The sequence below is a fragment of the Epinephelus lanceolatus genome, chromosome 17, assembly GCF_041903045.1.
Source record: "Epinephelus lanceolatus isolate andai-2023 chromosome 17, ASM4190304v1, whole genome shotgun sequence".
In the NCBI taxonomy this organism is placed as follows: domain Eukaryota; kingdom Metazoa; phylum Chordata; class Actinopteri; order Perciformes; family Serranidae; genus Epinephelus; species Epinephelus lanceolatus.
The window spans coordinates 22,705,209-22,726,043 of NC_135750.1; the positions used below are offsets into that span (position 1 = coordinate 22,705,209).

The window sequence follows — 20,835 nt, forward strand, 5'->3', positions numbered from 1 at the left end:
GGACATAAACTCACAGCTCTATTGTTTACACGGGTCCCCCTCCTCATCATGTGTGTTTGTACTTGTGCTTAAACTCAATATGGATCACTTGGGGGTCCAACTAAGGAAAATCCATTCCCTCTGTTTTTTTTTTTTTTGTTTTTGTTTTTTTTTGTTAAAGATTTCTGTCATGCAATTTGAGAAGTAGGGTGAGGATGGCAGAGACCTATAGAGAAAAAGAAAACTGTAAATATCAGTTTCCGTATGTGTTGTTTGGTCATGTTACTGTGCACATTTTCAATTCACAATTGTAAATTTGTAATAAAGACATGGAATGTAACGAAGGTACCTTTCTAAAAGGTAATAATAAGAGATGAACAGGTTTGTTTTTTTATTTCATCACTCCAAATGAGATACTGTAGTCTTATGTACATATGATGCTCACTGTACTTGAATAACTTATCAATAAATATTGTAAATTTAAGTCATCTTCCACTTTGCTGATTCTTACATACCTAAAGTGTCTATAGGAATGTGTCATGTTACAACTTATCCTAAAGCAATGGTTCCCAACCAGGGAGTTGGGCCCACCAAATGGTCCCAGGGTGAATCTGAGGGATCACAATATGGTTTAAGGGATAAAAAGGAAAATATATATCTATTTTCCAGAGGTGTGGACTCGATTTGACAAAGTAAAAAAAAGACTTGCAACTCGCCTTGGTCGTTACAACCAATGATATTAATACACCTGGACTGCCTTTTGGCTTGAAGATGCTTGATACTTTTCCCCAAGTAAATCTTGGAATAGACGTTATGGAACTTTTCCCAATATGAGATAAGTTAAATACAACAAGACAGTAAGGACACATACGAAATTCATTCTGTTGTGGTACTGGTTAATAGTGCTATATGCTATAAGTGCAATGTCACCACTACTTTTTTATGATCAAGTTCAGTTGCACTTGTATTAATAAATTAATACAAATGAAAAAAATCACTCCTGATTTTTGTAAATTTAATGTATTATTACTTTGTTGTTAAAATAAGGACTTCGAATTTGAGTGCAAAGACATGAGACTTACAGTACTTGTGACTTGCAAAATTTTGACTTGGTCCCACCTCTTCTATTTTCTGACTTTTGTACTTATTTCTCCCTAGTGTAATACGGGCTTCTAACATCTCTTCAAGCCTTTAAAATCCTTTAAATGACACAATCCAAGAAGGAAAACGTTGTCTAACTGCTCACAGCTCATGACCACAATGAGGCCATAACCTGTGATGAGGGGTCTCATGCAGAAACTGATCTGTTTTAAGGGGTCACAAACACTGGTGGATAGTTACTAAGTACCTTTACTCAAGCACTGTACTTAAGCACAGTTTTAAGGTACTTGTGCTGTACTCGAGCATTCCCATGTTCTGCTACTTTATACTTGTACCCCATTGTATTTCAGAGTCAAATATTGTACTTTCTACTCCACTGCATTTATTTACTACTACTACTACTACTACTACTACTATTAATTAAAAACTTTATTTATATAGCACCTTTCAATACACAGTTACAAAGTGCTTTACAAAAGTGAATAAAAGACAAAGCAAATAAAACAAGATAAAAGCAATAAAGACAGAGTATGCATAACACAGTAAAACACACAATGATAAAGCAGTTAAAATCACCAAAAGCCAGTTTTAAACAAGTAGGTTTTCAGAAGTGATTTAAAGGATAAAATTGAGTTTGCAGTCCTGATTTCCTCAGGCAGGTCATTTCAAAGTTGTGGAGCTCTGACTGCAAAGGCTCTGTCACCTTTGTGGATTAATCTAGACCTCGGAGCAACAAGCAAAGATCCATCTGAGGATCTCGGGGAGAGGGAACATAAGACAATAATAGATCTGATATATAACTTGGAGCAAGGCCTCCCAGAGCTTTGTAAGTAATCAATAAAATCTTAAAATCACTTCTAAAATTAACAGATAACCAGTGTGGGTAAGATAGGATTGGTGTGATGTAGTCGTGTTTCTAGTCCGTGTCAAGATTCTGGCAGCAGAGTTTTGGATGAGCAGGATGGGTTTTAAATGCATGAATGAAGGGGGAAGATCCAACTGTAAGTGGGAGACTATTTCACAGTTTAGGACCAATAACAAATAAATGCTCCCTCACCTTTAGTTTTTATCTGTTTACGTGGAACAGAGAGCAGTGATTGGTCACCAGATCTGAGGTAGTTGCTTCCTTTAGAGCAAGACAGCATCCAAGTGTATCAGTGTAGACTACTAATGCCTACTAAAACAAGGGAGTGTATTTTCTGGTCATCTCTCTGTTGAACAAGTAATACAGTATTGTTCAGCTTCAGTATCGCACAACAGACTGTGGAGGATACATTTGTGACATTACTGTGGGAATGAACAGCAACAAAAGTATCTCACAGAAAGGCACATTAAGAGCATTATCAAGTGCAGTGACAGTACCATGAAACAAAAAACCTCCAATGAGGCTGTGATGATCCATATTCGTTTATCACTGTGCAAAGAATCAGATAAGGGTACACAAACAAACAAACACAATAATGCAGGGCCCACTGCCCCTTATAATCTCATGAGATATCTATCAAATATCAAATCTCCCACTCCCAAAAAAAGAAAAGAAAAAGAATCAATATTTTGTCTAAACTTGAGACAAATACTCCGGTTGATTATTTGTTACAGTGAACCTGAGACTTTTGAAAGTTACCATTACAGCATCTCAACTATACAGTTACCACAGTCACTGATCTGTATTACATGTATTTACTGTTGAGGCCACACTGAATAGCATCGCTGCACCTGTCACGTGATGATGAGAGCTCGAGCTCATCTAACGGCTCTACAGCTTTATCCAGATGTTTCATGGAGCAACAGCTGGTTATCTTGTGTTTCCTGAGCTCTACTATCCAACACCAAAGTAAAGATAAAGGTAATAGATGTGCTGCACTGAAACAGCTACCAGGTAAACCTGCTTTATATATTCTGTTTACAAATATGGAAGTTTGACCTCCATTGACTCAGTTTGACCAGATGTTATTACAGTAGTGATATAAAGTATGCTAGCCGACAGTCGTAAAACACACCGTTTAAATTGAATGTGTTCACTAAGCAGTGTCCTTTTAGTGATGACGTATGAAGCTGGTTGCCATGGAGTCCGACCAAAACTGTATAAATACAAGACACTTCTCAAATTCATCATTTCACTCTGAGATTTTAAAGGAGAAACATTCACTCGACGACGTCTACAAAACTGAGCAAGTGACCACCAAAAAGAAGACACCAGTGGAGCTAGTTTTCTGGGTCATCATGGAGACTGTAAGAATATTTAACTGTTTTTAAAACTGCTTTTGTTTAGGTCATTTTCTTCAACGCCTCAACTGAATTTCAGCCATTAGAAACTTCGAGAGCCTCAAAAACTGACTTTCATGGCTTAAATTCAGTTGAAGCGTCGATTAAAATACTTTTCCCTTTATAATAGTCATTTTATTTGACGATTTAACCAAATTTAAGCCCTGAGCCGTCGAAAACTTGACCTGACAGCCCAACAGACTTTAGTGGCTTAAACTCAGTTGAGGCTTTACTGAAAATTGTTACTTCAAGTCATTTTTTAAGCCTCAACTGAATTTCAGCTTTGAGAAAGCTCCAGAGCCCCAAAAGCTGACTTTCAAACGAAGTGTGCAATAAAAATAGATTTTCAAGTAATTTTATTTGACGACTTCACGAAATATAAGCCTTGAGGCGGCGAAAGTTGACTTTCATGCAGTACCAGGTAAACATGCTTTATGTAAGTTAACGTTATTCTGTTTACAAATATCGCAGTTTGGCCTCCTTTGACTCAGTTTGACCAGGTGTTATTAGCTAGCTGACACTCATGTAACACGCCGTTTAAATTAAATGTGTTCACTAAGCAGGTGACATAGGTCCGGTGTCTCTGAAACATATTTACAGTTATGTTAAGGCCTAATTGAAACATGGCGGCTAACCACAAAACAACCGAGCTAGCTGCAGCTAACAACTTTGCCAGCTAACTTAGCTAACGTTACTGCATTTTAAACATAAACACAGATGTTGTTTTTGAAAAATTGTTTTTTTTTTGTTTTTGTTTTTTTAAATGTCAATAGGAATGTAGTTAGCAGTGGTCTGTGAGTGATGACGTATGAAGCTGGTAGCCATGGAGTCCGACCAAAACTGTATAAATACAAGACACTTCTCAAATTGATCATTTCACTCTGAGACGTTAGAGGAGAAACTCTCACTATACGAAACTGAGCAAGTAACCACCGAAAAAGAGGACACCAGTGGAGTTTGTTGACTGGTTCATCATGGAGACTGTAAGAAAATAACATTTTTTTTAAGACTTGTTTTTCCAAGTCATTTTCTTCAACACCTCAATTGAATTTCAGCCATGAAAGTTCAAGAGCCCCAAACATTGACTTTCATGGCTTAAATTCCGTTGAAGCATCGATTAAAATGCTTTCTACTTTCTGATAGTCATTTTATTTGACGACTTAACCAAAGTTAAGCCTTGAGCCATCAAAAACTTGACCTGACAGCCCCACAGATTTTCGTGGCTTTCATGCAGCGTCGAGTTGGTTCAGTAAAATATAATAAAATATTAAATATACAATAAACATTTAAGTTGTTGGTATAAATAACTGAAATGTGAGAAGAGAGGTAACAATGCCAAATGCTGAACCGACTGCTGATTTTCAAGCAAATGGTGACAATGTTTAAGACTTGTTTGCACAGCTTAAGGAAAATATAATCTTGCATATTGCACACTTAATTGATGTTTTAAAGACACCATAGAGGCTCCTCTTTCAGTCTATTTTTCTCAGGATGTAGCCCTCATTCATGCTTCATTTGATGATTTTAAAGTTATCCATTTTTTGGTGAAGTTAGTTTTCCTCATGTCACATAAAGGTAAAGACAAAAACACCCTGACATTTACATGCAGAGTAGTACAAAATAGCTTGTTTATTTAAGGGAAACAGTGAGAGATCACTGTGCTTATTTGTGTGCTTATCTGTGAATTGAATGGATTTTCACATTCATTAAATGTTCAGTCAAATATATTTGTGTTGAATGAAGTTGAGTCTATTCCTGAACTGCATTTCAATCATTACAGATGTGTGATGTGCCAACCCCCCTCCACGACCACCTCTACTGGCGGAGAGAGCCCCGTAGGAGCCCCCAGGAGGAGCACCCTGCTCCCAGCACCACTGCCAGCACCTCTGAGATAAAAAACTCATGGCTTTTGCCGTCTGGGATTCACATGGTTAAAGTGTGTGTCCTTTTAGATTTGTTATGAGTGCTTATTTGAAATATCTTGAAATGTATTTTAAATGTGTAGTTTAGTAGTGTAGTGTAGTTTGATACCTAATAAGTATAAATGATAATTGTAATTGCCCATACCATCTGTGAATATATGCATTTGTCTACATATTATAAAAGTTCAATGTATGTTAAATGGAAAGTCAACACTTACATCTGTGATGTTTGTGACACTGCAACAACCATGACATAATGTGTGCCACATGTTGAAAAATGTCATCATTTATTATTCAAGCTCTAAACTAATGCCTCACACGGTTACTCTTGTTTTGACTTATAACACTCTCTTGAATAACAAAATGTTTGAAAAGAACTTAAGGAAAAAAAAATCTTTTTGTTGTAATTCTACATAAAGCAGCTAATTTGCAATTAGTATGACGGTCAATGGAGACCTTTGATAGTAGTTCTCAATGCCTCACACTTCAATTCTACTGCATGTGCTTAACTGAGTTAAACTGTAAATGCGAGTCTCCCCCTGCTGGGGACATGGTGGGAGAAAGTTAGTCTCTGTGTCCCATCCTGGGACAATACAGAGGCCTACAGCTCCTGCCAGGAAGGCTGTATCCGTGAAAATAGAAGTCTCTGCTGAAGTGTGGGACAGATGGACATCTCAGCTGGCTGTCCTGCACCTCGTTCAGCAGAGATAGCGTGTAAAGGTAAGACGTATGTCACCCTGCGGTCCAAGCATCACCCAGGACAAGACGTTTGTCTGCACAGGAGATTCAGCTACATTCCCACATATCCTGCTGGTGTAACTTCCTCCTCTCCAGTGTTGCCATGACAGCCAGTCACATCATAGCTGCACGTTGCTGCGATGTGGTTTTGCCTCTCGTTCCTCATATCGGCCTGTGACCCTCTCCTGGAAGCTGCATTAACATCTGTCTTGCGGGCAGCTGACCCACTGATTGTTTATCCCCCTGCAGGTTTTCATGCGCCGCCCGGATGACGATGTTCTGCCGACTGTGCGTTTGGTTCCGCCGCGGTCCTTGCGTTTCTCTAAGTGATCAGTAAGTTTGATGTGTTGCTCACTTACTCAGAGACCAGTGGGATTTGCTGTGTGATGAGAAGTGTGGAGTGGAAGTGGGTGCTGGAGCATTACATGTCTGATTTCTGTTGTTATTGCCGTCAGCAGAGGCCTGCTGATTGGTCTCTGGCAAGTTCACCAGTAAATAGTTTAGCTGAGGTGGTTAGCCACCCTGATCCTGACACATCTTATCTGATCACTTGAGTTCATCTCAGGCCTAAACAGTGGCCACGCTCATTAAACATGTGGCATTAGCTGTGTGAAATTTTTCCCGCAGAGTTTAATGTTTTAGTTTATAAAGTGTTCTCAATGATGAAACAGGCGTTACCTTTAATTCAGATGAGGTGGCATACCACCTCCATAAAACACTATGAAACCCTGCAGCTGTTGAATTTCCACTAGGTGGCATTAATGAGTTCGTTAGGTAATTATGAGATGTGTTGCAGTGTCCCCTGCTGTTGCAAGGCGACTTATTACAAATAAATTAAATCTGACCATAAGAGTTTATATCTCTCTATACTCAGTTAATATTCATCAGACCAGACTGAAGTCATGATGCTGTGTTCATGTCTCGTCTAAATAATGTGAAATCTGAAAGCCGCTGATTCTGTTTTTTCATGTAAACATTGTATATAAAACATTTACAGCACAAGTGATGTGTTAAGTTAACTTGTTACATCAAAGGAGTAACCTGGACTTTGTGCCAGTATTTATTATAGAGTTATAGTATTCCTATAATGATAATGTTTGGTATAGTAACTCTAAGAAGTGTTTACCATGAAAGGGTAAACACTTCTTATAGTAACTCTAAGAAGTGTTTACCCTTTCATGGTACCATTTTGTAATAAGGCAGAGCAGGTGGATAAAATACAATGATCCATTCAGTTACACAGTAAACACAAATGGAAACCAGTGACGTACCAGCAGCAGTCTGAAAAGACTATAATTGAACTAGTTTGACCTGGTCCCTTACTTTTTGCTTCTGTTCATGGCTTTAACAGGTTGCAGGAGGCAGGAAGAGGCAGAGGGAGGAGAGCCGCTCCAGAGGCACCGAGGAGCCTCCGGAGAGACGCCGCCGCAGCCGCAGCCCGCAGCCATCCACCTCTACACCACAGGCCAGGCCGGAGGACGTCCAGCTGGAGGTGAGTACTCCAAATATATACACTGGGTCAAAACCACTGTATCCTAGCTCTGAGGTCACCATACACATTTATCCCACACTACTGCATCTAGCTTAAAGGGTGTACATGAACCAGTCTGACCCCTGACTCCTCTCTCTGGATTTCTTAACGGTTCAGTAAAGGACGACCCAGCCTGGACCCCTCCAGCAGCCTGTGGATGACGTAGACTACGATGACGTCATGGCCCTGCCCCTCTGGCCCTCCGTCTACGGTCCCCAGCCTGGTGGTCTCCCACCAACTGCTTTCAACACAGTGGCGGCGATGATCATGGCGTGGATGACCGATTCTCCCTACAACCGCGAGATGTGACAGTACCACACCACCACCACTCAAACATACTCATAGCCACTCTCACACACTCTCACACACTCCAAACCTTTCCTTCCAACTTACTTTCATTTCCTTCTAAAAAAAACAAACAAAAAAAAACAACTTCCTTTTAGTTTGGAGATAAGTTTCCTTTCAGTTTCTAGATAAATTTTAAGGCCCTGTTCACACAGAAAACGTTTTAGCAGTTGGAGGTGCCTTTTTGTAATTGATTTTCATGGGAATGAAGCCTTTTAATTGTGTTTTTTAGATACTAATTACTGGGACAAAAAACGGTACATTGATTACATGGGAAGGTTAGTGTAAGGATGTGTTGGTGTGGTTGCTTGGCAACAATAAAAGCGTTTTTTATTTTTTAAAAAAAATTTTTTACTTAAAAAAAAAAAGGCAGCGAGGTGCATAGATATCATATACAGTAGATACCTCGTTGACGGCTTCAGCCCGTTTCAGCGACTCGAGAACTAGAACCACCACTAGCCATCAGCTAGTCTCGCGCGAGTTGCCATGTAAACACAGCAATCCTAGCTGTTATCCTCCGATTCCCCGACACTTTGAGACTTTTGAGTGAGCACGCCAAGTTTGCTGAAGGCTTATCTCCATACACAACAGTACTAGCCAGCCGGCAGTGACCTCCCCAAGATGGCGGCGACGTTGACGCACAGTAGCCACAGGAATGAGTCATCTATGATTATATATATCTATGGTGAGGTGCACCTCACGTTTTGCAACTTGCAAAATGCATCCTGTGTGATCACGGCCTAACTCTTTCTTTCCTTTTAGTTTAGAGATAACTTTCCCTTCAGCTTTCAACTTTCATTTCTGTCTTTAAAAAAACCCAAAACAAAACAAAAAAAACTTCCTTTGCATGTCCTTTAGATAAGTAGTAAATCTTTTCCTTCCTTTTAGTTCAGAGATAAGTTTCCTTTCTGTTTCTAGATAAGTTTTAACTCTTTCATTCCTTTTTGTTAAAAGATAAGTTTCCCTTCAGCTTTAAACTTTCATTTCTGTCTTAAAAAAAAAAAACTTTCTTTGCATGTCCTTTAGATGAGTATTAAATCTTCCTCTCCTTTTAGTTCAGAGGTAAGTTTCTTTTCAGTTTCTAGGTTAAGTATTAAATCTTTCTTTCCTTTTAGTTCAGAGGTAAGTTTCTGTGTTAAAACAAAACATAAACAAAAAATATCCTTTGCATGAACTTTAGATAAGTTTTTAACTCTTTTATTGTTTTTAGTTCACAGGTAAGTTTCCCTCCATCTTTAAATTTCATTCTGTCTTACAAAAAATCCCCCCAAAAAACAACAACCTTCGTTTGCATGTACTTTAGATAAGTTTTAGTTTGGAGATAAGTTTCCTTTAAGTTTCTAGATAAATAAATAGAAACAAATAAAGAGTTATGGTCAGTATTCATATACACTGAAACTTGATAAAACACATCTTAAAAAAACATAAAATTATTTTCCATAAACAATAAGCAATTTCGATCAATTAAGAATATCCAAAATATTTAGGTAACAAGTACTTTAAGTATTTAAAATCTTTCTATTATTAAATCTAGTGAGGCCAAGTTATAATGACTTCATTACAGTGGTAAAAGGCTGTATGAGAGTCTAGTTTAGGAGGCTTTTTCGTCTGTGCTAATTTTCCAAATGTTTCACCAAGTGGAGTCTTGAGTTGCTAAATTTAGTGTATAAACTGAGCAAGTTAAAACATGTATTAGAAGGTATTACATGACAGCATGTTACACTGACTTCAGCCAACAGAAGTCAGAAGTGCAGAGTTATTTTAATTTAAATGTTATTTAATTTTCAGTTTTATAGTTTTTTTTATAGTTTTGTATATTATTTAAAAAGTGTTGTGTAGTATAACACAACAAACGTTTAGATAGAACATTTAATATATTCAGGGTAGTAGTTGTACTAATACTGGCCGCGTTTCCCAGATCCAGTTAAGAAGATCTTAGCTCTAAGAGCTTCTTAAGAACACTCTTAAGCCTCCCGTGAAAGAAAAACGCGTTTCCCAGACTCGCTCCCAGCTTAAATAATACTGTGGTTGTTGCATAATAACAACAGCAGTACTAAAAGATCTTTTGAAAGAAATCTACAAAACTAAATAATAATTTAAATATAAAAATCTTAAAAAGCATGCAGCAGTTACAAAGGGTTTTGTATTTAAACAGCAGTTTTGTCAGAGTCAGGATTAAACTGGAATTACTAACAGCTCTTAGATGGACGAGTAGTTACACTTAAAAGTGTCTGAAACAAATTTAACTTGTTTAAACTATTTTGATAATAATTCACATTTCTCTTTTTCTAACTTTTGACTTTGTAGAAGAAGGAAAGAGCTTTAAGAGGGTTTGTAGGCAATGTTCCATTCAAGTCCTTTTACTGCTGTAGTGCAGATGTCACAGACTTTAGAAGATGTGAAAACTGTTCCCTCATAATGTTTCTAAATAATACCATAATAATTTGGCTTTGTCTAAACATATCAGATTATTAACAGTTGAAAACAATTCCTAAAATTATCGTGTCTTAAACAATAGGAAACAGTATTTGGATGAAGCATTGCCTAAGGTTTAGGGTTAGGGAGGGACCCTCTTAAAGACCCTTCCTTCTCTTATAACAAGTTCAGCACAGACAAACTGAGTAAAACACGACACAAAAGTTAAGCTGGTACGTTTCGTTCAATCTTGAATAAAAGTAGCACGTCGTAATACTTGTATTGGCTTTAATAACACTGTGGCAGTTGCATTAACAACAGCAGTACTAAGAGAGCTTTTAAAAGGAAACTAAAAAACGTTTTAACATTTATGTCCACAAAGTTCGGCTGCGTTGCATTCTGGTTGAGTTCAGACTCATCAACAGCTTCATTGTGTTTTCAGTGCCAACAAGAAACATTTCAGAAGTGGAGCGGCTAATGTAGTTTATGGTATTTTTTTCAACATTTTTGATGCTTCACAAGCAAAAATACATATTTGTAGCTCGAGATGTGGCAACAGATTATTTGTGGATTATATCTGAACTCCTGGGGCTGAAACTAGTGGAACACTTTTAGTTCGCTGTCAAGTTCCTGGAAATCTTTCACAGGTACAAAATTCAGACGAGTGTAGAAAAGATGAACAATTAATGCAGCACTTGTTGCAGTATAACACAACAGAAGTTTAGATGGAGCATTAGATTTATTCATGAGTAGCAGTCTCACTAGTAATATTGGTATCAGCTTAACTAATACTGTAGTTGTTGCATAACAACAAAAGAGCTTTTAAAAGAAACAAAACTCAATAAAAAAAAAAAAAAATCAAAAAAGATGTTTAAATAGCATGCTACAAAGTGTATTGGATTTAAAAAGTAACACTCGTGTCAGAATCAGGAGTGATCAGCAAATGTTTTTGAAATCAAATTCAAGATTATTTTCAAGATGATTTTGATCAGCCAAAATAGTTCATGTTTCTCTCTTTTGTTTTGACATTGTAGATGAAGGAAAGAGCTTTAAGAGGGTGTGTAGGCAATGTTCCATTCAAATCCTTTTTTTCTTGCTGTAGTGCAGACATCACAGACTTTGGAAGACATGAAAAGTATTTTCTCTTAATGTGTCTGATTGTTACTATGATTATTTGGCTTTGTCTAAACATATATTATGTACAGTTGAAAGCAATTCCCTTCAAATGTTTAATAGCTTGTTAAACGTGTTATATCATGACATATGTACAATAGGACACATAAATATTTGGATGGAATATTGTTGAGGGTTAGGGTTAGGGAGGGACCCTCTTAAAGACCTTTTCCTTCTATTATAACGAGTTGAACACAGACAAACTGATTATACCACAACACAAAAAGTTAAGGTGATATGTTTCATTCATTCAGGAGGAGAAGGTGTATGTAGTAATATTTGTGTCAGCTTTAAAAATACTGTTTTTGCAAACTCACAAAATGTATTAAAATCTAAAAAAAAAATAGTCTAATAAAGATCTTAAAATGCATCTCACAGTTACTGAATTTTGACATTAGCAGCAGTCATAGACTTTAGAAGATGTGAAAACTATTCTCTCATGTTTCTAATTAGTAGCCTAATTATTTGTGTTAAACATATTATATATACAGTACAGGCCAAAAGTTTGGACACACCTTCTCATTCAATGCGTTTTCTTTATTTTCATGACTATTTACATTGTAGATTCTCACTGAAGGCATCAAAACTATGAATGAACACATGTGGAGTTATGTACTTAACAAAAGAAGGTGAAATAACTGAAAACATGTTTTATATTCTAGTTTCTTCAAAATAGCCACCCTTTGCTCTGATTACTGCTTTGCACACTCTTGGCATTCTCTCCATGAGCTTCAAGAGGTAGTCACCTGAAATGGTTTCCACTTCACAGGTGTGCCTTATCAGGGTTAATTAGTGGAATTTCTTGCTTTATCAGTGGGGTTGGGACTATCAGTTGTGTTGTGCAGAAGTCAGGTTAATACACAGCCGACAGCCCTATTGGACAACTGTTAAAATTCATATTATGACAAGAACCAATCAGCTAAAGTAAAGAAAAACGAGTGGCCATCATTTCTTTAAGAAATGAAGGTCAGTCAGTCCGGAAAATTGCAAAAACTTTAAATGTGTCCCCAAGTGGAGTCGCAAAAACCATCAAGCGCTACAACGAAACTGGCACACATGAGGACCGACCCAGGAAAGGAAGACCAAGAGTCACCTCTGCTTCTGAGGATAAGTTCATCCGAGTCACCAGCCTCAGAAATCGCAAGTTAACAGCAGCTCAGATCAGAGACCAGATGAATGCCACACAGAGTTCTAGCAGCAGACCCATCTCTAGAACAACTGTTAAGAGGAGACTGCGCCAATCAGGCCTTCATGGTCAAATAGCTGCTAGGAAACCACTGCTAAGGAGAGGCAACAAGCAGAAGAGATTTGTTTGGGCCAAGAAACACAAGGAATGGACATTAGACTAGTGGAAATCTGTGCTTTGGTCTGATGAGTCCAAATTTGAGATCTTTGGTTCCAACCGCCGTGTCTTTGTGAGACGCAGAAAAGGTGAACGGATGGATTCCACATGCCTGGTTCCCACTGTGAAGCATGGAGGAGGAGGTGTGATGGTGTGGGGGTGTTTTGCTGGTGACACTGTTGGGGATTTATTCAAAATTGAAGGCACACTGAACCAGCATGGCTACCACAGCATCCTGCAGCGACATGCCATCCCATCCGGTTTGCGTTTAGTTGGACGATCATTTATTTTTCAACAGGACAATGACCCCAAACACACCTCCAGGCTGTGTAAGGGCTATTTGACCAAGAAGGAGAGTGATGGAGTGCTGCGGCAGATGACCTGGCCTCCACAGTCACCGGACCTGAACCCAATCGAGATGGTTTGGGGTGAGCTGGACCGCAGAGTGAAGGCAAAGGGGCCAACAAGTGCTAAACACCTCTGGGAACTCCTTCAAGACTGTTGGAAAACCATTTCAGGTGACTACCTCTTGAAGCTCATGGAGAGAATGCCAAGAGTGTGCAAAGCAGTAATCAGAGCAAAGGGTGGCTATTTTGAAGAAACTAGAATATAAAACATGTTTTCAGTTATTTCACCTTTTTTTGTTAAGTACATAACTCCACATGTGTTCATTCATAGTTTTGATGCCTTCAGTGAGAATCTACAATGTAAATAGTCATGAAAATAAAGAAAACGCATTGAATGAGAAGGTGTGTCCAAACTTTTGGCCTGTACTGTATATATAATAATATATAAAACAATTCCTAAAATGAGTTGTTTATTATCTTGTCAAACTAATGTCTTGTTATATCATGACTTTGCAACATATATTTGGATAAAACTTTGCCAAAGGGTAGTGAGGGTTAGACCCTGTTAAAGACCATTCCTTCTGTTATTAAGAGTTCAGTACAGACGGACTTTCTTGTAACACGACACAAAAAGTTCAGATGACACATTTAATTCATTCATGAGTAGACGTAGTATGTAGTAATATTTGTATCAGCTTTGATAATACTGTTGTTGCTGCACAAGCAACAGCACTAACCTCATTATAACACGATACAAAAAGTTATAATGTACGACTGACTACTTCTACTTGCGATTTATGTGAGTAGAAGTAGTATGTCATAATATTTGTATCAGCTTCAATAATACTGTGTCAGGTGCATTAACAACAGCAGTACTAAGAGAGCTTTTAAGGAAAGTAAAATTTTTTACATCCATGTCCACAATGTTTGGCTGCGTTGTGTTCTGGTTGTGTTCCTGCTCCATCATGTTTTCAGTGCCCACAGGAAACATTTTAGAAGTAGAGCACCTGCTCCTCAGCAGCCACAAATCAAATGTAGTTTGCAGATGTTTTGTCGAAGTTTTTGTTGCTTTACAAGTAGCTATTTCTATCTTGAGATGTGTTAACAGACACTGTGTGGCTGGACGGTACTGTTAAATTTCTGGACAACCTCACTGTCTTCGATCTGAATTCCCTGAATAATGTCCATAGTGTGATTTATATTTTGAATGCTGGCTTCTGTCAGAAAAACTGCGGCTACTCCAGAGGTTTCTTTAACCCTTCTTTAATGATTTCACACAGCTTGGAATAGTGTACAGGATATGTACGTTGTAGTTTCCTGAAGCATACAAATAGATAAGCGATAATTATATTAGTATGGTACAGAAATAAAGTCATATTACTGTCAACTGAACAGACATGGGATACTACACAAAGAAAACTGGCCACACGGGGGCGCCTCAGACCACATTGTTATAATGTAACACACAACAACTGTAAGAAATGTGAATATCGCCAGATGTAGAGCCCATCCGCAGTAGTAAACACTTAATCAAAACAGTATTATATGTTTAGAACACATATAAAAAAGACGGACATATTAACCAGTCTGTGGCAATATATCTACCGTAAACTACGCCGTCTGCTAGAGTACTGATCATAACACGTACATCAGAAAACAGCATAACAATAAACACCTACTGTAAACTTACTTTGCATTCACGCACAACGGACACACGGTGACGGCGGGGGTAGTTATGACGGTACTCCACTTAACGCTGTCATAACTGTAGAGCAAGTGTGAGGCCCTCCACAGGTGTTTCACCAGCCCAGCTGCCTTTGGGGCTGTTCTGTTGTCTTCGTGTTCCCTCGGGACTACTCGGGTCCTTCCGGTGACGTTCGGCTCCTCCCGAACACGGCAGAGCAGGGACGTTTGCACACATAGTCTTTGTCTAAATGAACATGTAAAATTCATTAGCACACTTTTTTCTCAGTTTGTTGCCTCCGTCTTTATTAGGCTGGTATTTTCCTCACCCTGAACTGAACTTTTGAAAACTAGGGTAGAGCAGTTCAGTGAGGTTCTGTGCAGTTTAACACCAGGAAAGCTTTTGTTCCTGATTACTCTTTTTTTACTTGTACTGTGATCATTTCTGATGATCTGATTATGTTGTTTCATGGATCCAAAAGCCTGAGCTCACTTAATCAAAGTCTAATACAAGCATTCATATCTAGTTGTTAGTCAGAAGGATGTGAATGTCATCAGGATAGTGAGCCATATAACAGAGTCACAGGCAGAACTAGCAAACCTAAACCTTTCCAAACCGCTCATCATTACTGTCAGGAATGCTAATGCTCATTTTGATTTGAACATTGTAATATGAACAATAGGAAACATAAACTGTATTTCATTGATACATTGCCAAAGGGTTAGGAAGGGTGAGACTCTCCTAAAGACCTTTTCTTCCACAAATTTTGGTAGTACTTTGGATCCTAGCCTCCCTTTAGATCAGAGCATCAAAGATATCTCAAACACCACCTTCTTTTACTTAGAGATTCTGTAAGATTCTGATCCAGTAGCTTTTTTAAAATTCTGTAAATATCTCCTCACAGTCCCATTGTGGTTCATTTTGTGTGTGTGCTGACAAAAAAACAGGTGGTCAGAGAAGAACCTGTCACACACACTGACAGGTGTATAAATGCATCTCAATAAACTGAAAGTGTATTGCAGACACAGAGAGGAGGAACACACCTGAGTACAGTAGCTAAAGGCCAGTGTTTATGTGTGTGAGTGTGTGTAGAAAAGAGAGACAAGACGTAGAGCAGCAGTGAGAACGATGCAGGTTAAATGACTGTGTGTGCATATTCATATGAATGGCACCTTCAGAGGAATTCTGAACAGATGGAGCTAAGCGGGTAGCAGAAACAGAGTAGAAGGAGACGGCAGAGCAACAGTAGGAACAATCGTCATTCTTCTCCTCTGCCTAAGCCTCTTTCATATTGTGACACACAGATGAATTATAGTGCAGAGACTAGGTCAGGCACTTATCTATCTCATCCAACAATGCAACACACCCTAACCCACAGCTATTACTGCTCAGCTGGAACCGCTGCCAGAGCACGTCCACATCTCCTACTGCTGATGCAATAATAACAATGAATACTGTGTTGCACAGGACGTAGAATTCTTTAGCAAAAGACAGAATTGTTGAGTTTTTGTATTGTTAGTCACACAAGCATGGAGAAATGGAGGGATGCTTCATGTTATAATTAATATAACAACAGGATCGTTCAACAAACAAACGCTGTCTGTGTCAAAGATGCACATTTAAGTAAAAATTGCGTCATGCAGAAATGCCATAGTTGACCAGTTTGGATAGATGCATACATTTCACACTCATTTGTTAATTAAACCTATCCTTGTTTGCCTGTGACAGCACAAAGCAATGAAATATGATTAGATACCAAAACAAAAGACGAGCTTTGAAAATATTCCTGTGTAAAATGGCATTAGCTCTGGTCTCATGCTGCACCAGTGAGACGGCATACATAATTAGGATTAACTTTAGCATGATGACAGAGGAAAGAGAGCGAGAGGAGAGGGTCATGGGAAGACAGAATTTACCCTCCAAGTCACTTATCCTGGTGACAGATAATAGCACTGTAGTAGTGATCACCCTGTACTGAATGCAGGAGAAGCACTCGTTTGTTATGATACATAGAATTGTTTTCAGTTCTGTCCAAACCCCAGAGGATTTCCTTTTGTCAGACATGTAGCTGTGAAAATCCAGTTAAAAATAGATTTCTGAATACTGCATAATGTATGCAGAAGATTTTATGTGATAAGCTTTCAAATTCTAGTTTCCATATCTATGGTATGAGATCCCTGATAAATCATCTTCCAGTTTCAGTGCGGGAGGCAGACACCATCTTCAGATTTAAGAGTAGGGTTTAGTCTTTCCTCTTTGATAAAGCTTATAGTTAGAACTGGCTCATGCTTGCTTTGGACCATCTCCCAGGCCTATGCTGCGTTCAAATGGGGTTTACTTTGTTGAATGCCCCCATCTTGTGGTATTAATAATCTCATAAATGGAAATTTACGAGAGCTCCGAGTTCACATCTTCCTGTACATGATTGTAAACACAATCTCACAAGTTCCATCTGAACGCAGCACTAATCTGCCCAGCTGAGCTCCTCTGACGTCCTCTGTTTCTCCATCTGCAGATGTTCATGTTCCACTAATGCACGTTACTAACTCGGCCTCCTCCCCGGAGTCTTTGTGCTTTCTCACCATACAGGCTTCTTGGATCATAATGGCACCTGGATTGTGGTAGCGCCTGCTGCTGTGGTCCTGCTTGGTTACCACTGTCATTGTTATTATTATTAGTCATATTTCTATTGACTGTTATTATTGCTACTATTAATATCATTCATATCATATCAATATTTATATTATTCATCATATCTCTTTTTTATATCAAAGGTTATTGCTATTATTATTGATTGCTGTGCATCCCTGTCTCTCTGTCTCAGTCTCTTTCAACCCAGCCAGTCCAGGCAGGTGGCCACCCACATAGTCTGGTTCTGTTTGAGGTTTCAGCGTCTTAAAAGGAACCATTCCTCGCTGCCATCATCACGCTGCTTAGCTTAAAAGAGTACTGTCTTGACCTGCTGTGTATAAAAATAAACTAAAAATTAACTTGGGATTGTTAATGATATGTCCTACTTTTTATTGCATGTGCAACATATATATATGTACATGGATATGGAGCTATTGTTTCTCTGGTGACATTACCTTTTCTGGAGCTATCATACATCATGAACTGTGGTGTCTGGTTTTTAGCTCCCTCTGTAGTCTGTTTAACAGCATAACACTTATAGGTCATGAATCAGATCACTCAGTGAAGCCCTTTTGGAAAACAAAGCTGTGGATGTAGATTCTTCCTCCTGTAGCACCCCTAATGTCCTCAAGACACATGACTAGGCTTTAATGCTTGTGCAGAATAACAACTTTTCTTTGAGGGGCCAAACAATTTTAACAGTAAACAAATAGGCTATGAAGTTGAAATTATCTTGGACAATTAAAAATCAATCTTTCAAAAATCTAACTAATGCTAAAACATGGGGAGTAGAATTTTATATTTTTTTCTTAGACTGCATTATTAAATCTAAATCCTTTTGGTAATTTACCGAAAGGCCCTCACATTTAACATCATGAAGATGGGGATAGCAGAACCAACAACACACATACACATTTCGTGCACCCAATGAAATGACAAAAACTTTTGGAGGTAAAATGAATGCATTTGAATACATTTGTTGTACGATGACTGTTTTTTGTGAGTTCCACTTTAGAAAAGGATAAAATATTTCAACGTTTGAAATACATCATCTAACTTTAAACTTGACCCAAAAAAGTCACGTTTTATCTTAAATTAAATGGGCAAAATGTCCCTAACCCCAAGTCACTGATGTCAGTTCATGATTTTTTTTCTTTGAATTTTGGTTAAATGTAATTTTGAGTGACATTAAAAAAAAGTCATAAATCTAACTCGCCTTAAGCTGTAGGAACCCTGTAGACTACCCCATCCTACATTTTGATATTGAAATAGGGTTTTTCTTATATAGAATTAATTTGTAGAGAATAGTTAGTACACTAACAAGTTATTAATCTTAATAGTGCTGATGGTAAAATTAATGGACTGCATTTATATAGCATGTCTCAAAGCACCATTCACCCATTCACACATACATTCAATACACTTGTGACAGAGGCTACTACACAAGGTCCCACCTGCTCATCAGATAAACATTCAGATACACCCAGTTTGAGTTTCAGTGTCGGGCCCAAGGACACTTCAACATGTAGACTACAAGGGCCAGAGATCAAACCACAGACCTCCTGAGCCACAACTGCCCAGTGGTATGCTCTGCAAAATATCAGCCTATGGAAAACACAAACTGTGATAATGAGGCCACCTTGTGGCTGCTGTCCATCAATACCAAGGGACTGAACATTTCCTAGTCTGTTGTAGGAAAGTCAGGTCAAGTCAGATTTATTTATAGAGCACATTTCAAACAAGAAGCACTGACGAAAGTGCTTCACACATGAATGATCAAATAAAAATAGTCATAGACAGGGGCGATTCTAGGATCAGAGGTTTAGGGGTGCTGAGCACCCAGAGAGCTGCCCGGCCAGGCAAGATAAATTTCACTGTTTTGTACATTTTAACTCAATTTCATTCCCACATTTGTGAAAGAAAAGCACAACACTTTTTGGGAAAGTCTGTGACTAAACCATCAAATCTGATAAAGGTTATTTAAATGCTGAGCCACAGCAAAAGAGGAATGGGTTGGAATCATAAAAGAAATATATCGTAACCCTAATTTCTGGGGGAGGATAACTCATTTTGATACAGCAGCTCCTCAACATACACATAAACAGTATGTATGTTTCTGGAGTAAACCAGCCCCCTATAGTGAGTACCAAAAATACCAAAAATGGACCTTGGACTCATTTTTTGGACTTTTATTTGAAATGCAATGCACAACATGTAACATTAACACATTAACAGTAATTGACTTTTTCAATGTTTGTCTCTGCCTTTTTCCTTCTTGTCTGTATTATATAATACAAATACATAAATAAAAATACACTAAAAAAAGAAAAGTGCTTGAAATCTACAAAATAATAATAATAAATACACACAATGAGTTATAATGATTAACATTATAACTCATTGTGTGTATTTATTATTATTTTCCAGTCAGTTAGCTAGTCAGTAGCAATTTGGCTTTAATATTAATACATGCACATGACACAACAGTTAGCTTCTCTCATTCCAATTCAAACAGAGGACAGTGGTACTGACCACCTGTAACGTTTCCTAGCTAGAAAAAACGTCAGCTAACTCCTACCTAACAACATAAACAGTGACCTACGATTAAATGCAGCAAAAATGAGGACTGGTAATGATAATAATGTGGTATTGAGTGGTAGAAGTTAAGAAATGTGCCACATATCCTGGTTTAAGCCAGGTACTTACTACACCACTCTGGAAGGCAGCGCATTGCTCTATGCAGATTCACTTTATGTGAAGAGGCTGGTGACACGAGGCTAGTGCGGATAGAGCGCTCAGAGCCCGAGTCGGGGAAAGGTGGGAGGGATGGGGTGGATCAAACCATTTTTGAGGCAAGGGGGGCTGCTGTATTTTTGTTGTTAAAATATTACGTTGCAACCAGGTACTGTATGGTTTTGACACTTTTCTAGCTTGTTAAAAAGGGACATACAGCAAAAACAAACAAAAAGAAAATCTCTCAAATTTTAGGGGTGCTGGGATTCAATTTAGGGGTGCTTCAGCACCCCCCAAAAATGGTCTAGAAACCATAGACTGTATAAAGCTAGAAACGCCTATGACCCATCTAAAGATCTATTTTCTATAGCTCCCTGGTCATCATTATGATGACATACCCGACCACACTGCTTAACACGTGTATTTTATTTTGTTGTTTGTGCAATGCTGTTTTTGCTATGATTACGTCGAAGGCATGAGAGGGATTTTTTTTTTTACTGATGCCAGAGAGCAAGGAATAATCTAAACGACTGGTTATGAATGCACAAATAACAGTTTCCAGATGTTTTTTTTTTGGAAAGAAATGATCTGATTCTGGAGATATTTCTGAGATGGTGGAAGCCGGACTG

General features: G+C 38.2%; 1 long non-coding RNA gene across 1 annotated transcript; it reads left to right on the top strand.

Annotated features, from left to right (window-relative positions):
• The first annotated feature begins 6,244 nt into the window (after nucleotides 1-6,244).
• LOC144458407 (uncharacterized) lies at nucleotides 6,245-9,138 on the top strand. Its single transcript, XR_013487900.1, has 3 exons — nucleotides 6,245-6,338; nucleotides 7,357-7,497; nucleotides 7,654-9,138. It is a non-coding gene; the product is annotated as an uncharacterized LOC144458407 (long non-coding RNA).
• Nucleotides 9,139-20,835: the final 11,697 nt, after the last annotated feature.